Source organism: Triticum dicoccoides, chromosome 3B, assembly GCF_002162155.2.
Source record: "Triticum dicoccoides isolate Atlit2015 ecotype Zavitan chromosome 3B, WEW_v2.0, whole genome shotgun sequence".
NCBI lineage: Eukaryota > Viridiplantae > Streptophyta > Magnoliopsida > Poales > Poaceae > Triticum > Triticum dicoccoides.
Genome location: NC_041385.1, coordinates 827,678,569 through 827,681,630, shown reverse-complemented (window position 1 = coordinate 827,681,630; position 3,062 = coordinate 827,678,569). Strand labels below are relative to the sequence as shown.

The following is a 3,062-nucleotide window of genomic DNA, read 5'->3' as shown; positions in this document are numbered from 1 at the left end:
TGCAGAGGGGGAGAGGTCAAGGACGGTTGCCAGTTCATGGAGGAGAGATGCAACACAGCGGTGAGCTCTTTCTTCCTCCTTTCCTCATCTTCCCATGGTGAACTGGGCTCATACTTCCTTTTTTTCTTCTAATTATGCACATAGTGTTTGGGTTGCACTTGATTCCTACACTGAGTTTCAGTGGTGGCATGGTGTCCATCTCCAGGCCGGTTGCAACCTTCTGCCCCCATCATTCCCTGTATTTTTTTCATAATTTACACACTAAGTTGTAGATTGTTTTTATTTTCTATCAACTGGATGCAGGTTTAGTTTACCTTTTAGACTTTGTTTTAGATTAGCCTTTCCTGTATATACGTTCTTTGATGGATCAGCTGCGTTCGATTGTAGGTAATGTATATACGTTCTTTGATGGATTAGCCGCCTTAGATTGTAGGTGCTGCTGAGCACAAAGTTGTATTTGGATATGATATTAGATTTACCATCATTTTTTTTGCTAATTTTAATCTGATGCAAAAGAGTTCAGTATATTTAAAATTTGGTTTCATATAGAAGCCCATCATTGGAATCAGTATACGTCTGCTGATAAATCCCTTTTGTATGATCATGCCTTTTAGGAATTGATATTCCAATCAATCTGTTGATGCGGTGTTTGTTGGAGGCGAAGGGTAGCGACGGGTTCATTCTGAGGTCGTCTTCCTCGAGGTACATTCATGCGTTACTTCAGTTCACCTTACAAGAAATGCTTAGCCCACAGATCTGCTCTCTCATCTGAGTATGTATGCCTTGTATCTTGCAGTTCTTCCTAAGGGAGTATTATTGCAGATCCCAGAAGAAGACTATCTTCTGCTTATTTCCACCACCATAATACTTTCTTCATGCAATTGAGGCCGATGACACGGGGAAGGAGCTACAGGGGAGGGGGAGGAGGCCGACGTCAGGGGGAAGGAGCAGGCCGGTGAGAAGGGCAAGCGGAGTAATCTGCTCTAATTATCAGTTTCTTTGCTCATAATTTGGTGCACATTTGCTTGCAGTGTCTTATTTTGTCCATTTTTCTTGCACGAATTGTGATGTCAAGAGATTTAGAATACAACTGTTGATAGCCTCTCTGCTCTATATTTTGAAATGTATAATCCTTGGGTGATGTTTAGGTCTAGATGTTGGTATTTTCATCCATAAAAAACCATGAAGTTGTATGTGCATTTCCTGCTATGCATCTCTGCAGATATTTGATTGATGCACCTTTTTCTGTATGCCCAGTTTTGCACCCCGTGTGTTGTTCAGGTGTTGAGGGCCATTTTCCTTATGTAGGCTCGGATGCATGGTGCGAGGCAGTAATAGCGGCAGTGGATCGAGAGAAGTGGAGAAGAGGGTTCCTCCAAGCTCCATCCATGAATGACGCCGGTCCAATGCTCAGGTAAATTTTTGCTCTTCCTTCATTTCTTCATCTTCAGTTGAAGAATCATCCCTCTACTGTCTTCTCGAAGGGTGGCATGCGGCAATGTCTGGGACCAGCGAGGAAGATGACGGTGTACATCCTTTGGTATAAAGTTGAAGTAAGCTCTAAGCACCACTAAGCCTACCTTGCACTTGCTACATCTGTTTTTTTGTTAGTTACATACTTCCCTACTTCTCTTGGGTTATGAGGGTGATCTTATATGTGTTGCACTGGTCAGGACATGGTGAGTCTTGTGGCGCGAAGCCAACAACACGCAGCGGCAAGTCGAGCACACTGGCCTGAGCCGCAATACACCAACACCATCAGGTTCGCTTCCTTCCTTGCTTGATTCACAAGTGTGAGCCAAATAATTATATTCATAGTGGAATGAGTTTCTTTTCTGACATAATATACTTTGATCGGTGTCTTGAAACTTCAGATTGGAGATTTCTAGCTAGAGAAAGAGAATAAAATTCTTATACTAATATCACTGTTACAAGCTCAACACAGTAGGAAGAATTGCAAGGATTTGGATGAAAATTTTGAATACTTTTCAGATTGAACGGGTCATATACTAAAGCAAACAATGTAATGTTTTGTAGGAGTTCGAATTATTCTGTACCTCAAGGTGAACCAATCTATCCCCGGAGAGCATATTTTTCTTAATTCTACAATAGAGGATGTCGTGTTTTCCATTTTTGCTTTAATGTGGGCTGGTTAGGCTGTTTTGGTTTTAATACCTGGCCATAGAGAGAGGAACAACGGACATTGAGGATTGCGGTGGCTGATTTTTTAATTTGTGTTTGCCTCAAGGATTCTCATTTATCTTAACTTCCATTTACTCAAGACAATTACAACATTGGTAGAGAAACTTCTATTTTGTTCTGTTCTTTGTTATATGATACGGCCCAACAGAACTGAAGCAACTAATTTATTCATGAAAATGGTTGGTTTAAATCTCGAAAGCTCATACCGAGATGGCTTTTTTCACAGCTTCATGACGAAGTAAAATAAAAGCTTATGACAGAAGAAACATGCTTTGATAGGCGTCCTTGTCGACCTCGCAGTCTCCAACCCATCCTTAGGTATTGCAGCTCCTTCCAATCCAGTTCACTCCTTTTTGACAATTCCCTTACATGAGCCTTGGAGATATGCACTGAATCGGCTAATGTTTGCTCTGGGAATTTCCTTTTGTAGAGAGGATGTCTTGCCGAATGTAGTTTTTAGTTCTTGATCTTTTTTATACAAGATATCTAAATACTGTAATGACTCTTGCTGGGAAGAAGGTTGTCATATAAGGGGAAAACTTTAGAAGTTACGCGACGTAATTTAAATCATGTGCAACTTGTTTGCTTCCTTGTTGTTTTATTGCATACGAGATCTTTACTATTTTCACTGTCGAAAATGTAGAGCAGATCTTTAGTATCTTGAATTATCAGTTAAATTTGTTAGTTGTGAGATGCATATGATTCTGCCTTCATTCACAACCATTCATGTGGATTATTCGGTTTGGTTGGTCGTTGTTGGTACTTTCATGCCATCTGATTATGTGCTAGAGTGCTTCCGAACTGTGTGTGGGGCCGGGTGTTGTCGGCTAGACCTGGGCGCCCTCGCGAGCGACTTGCTA

At 41.1% G+C, this 3,062-nt stretch overlaps 1 long non-coding RNA gene across 1 annotated transcript; it reads left to right on the top strand.

Annotated features, from left to right (window-relative positions):
* Window positions 1-1,526: 1,526 nt before the first annotated feature.
* Window positions 1,527-2,502, top strand: LOC119282517. Its single transcript, XR_005138764.1, has 5 exons — window positions 1,527-1,553; window positions 1,674-1,762; window positions 2,038-2,063; window positions 2,186-2,297; window positions 2,429-2,502. It is a non-coding gene; the product is annotated as an uncharacterized LOC119282517 (long non-coding RNA).
* The last annotated feature ends 560 nt before the right edge of the window (window positions 2,503-3,062 follow it).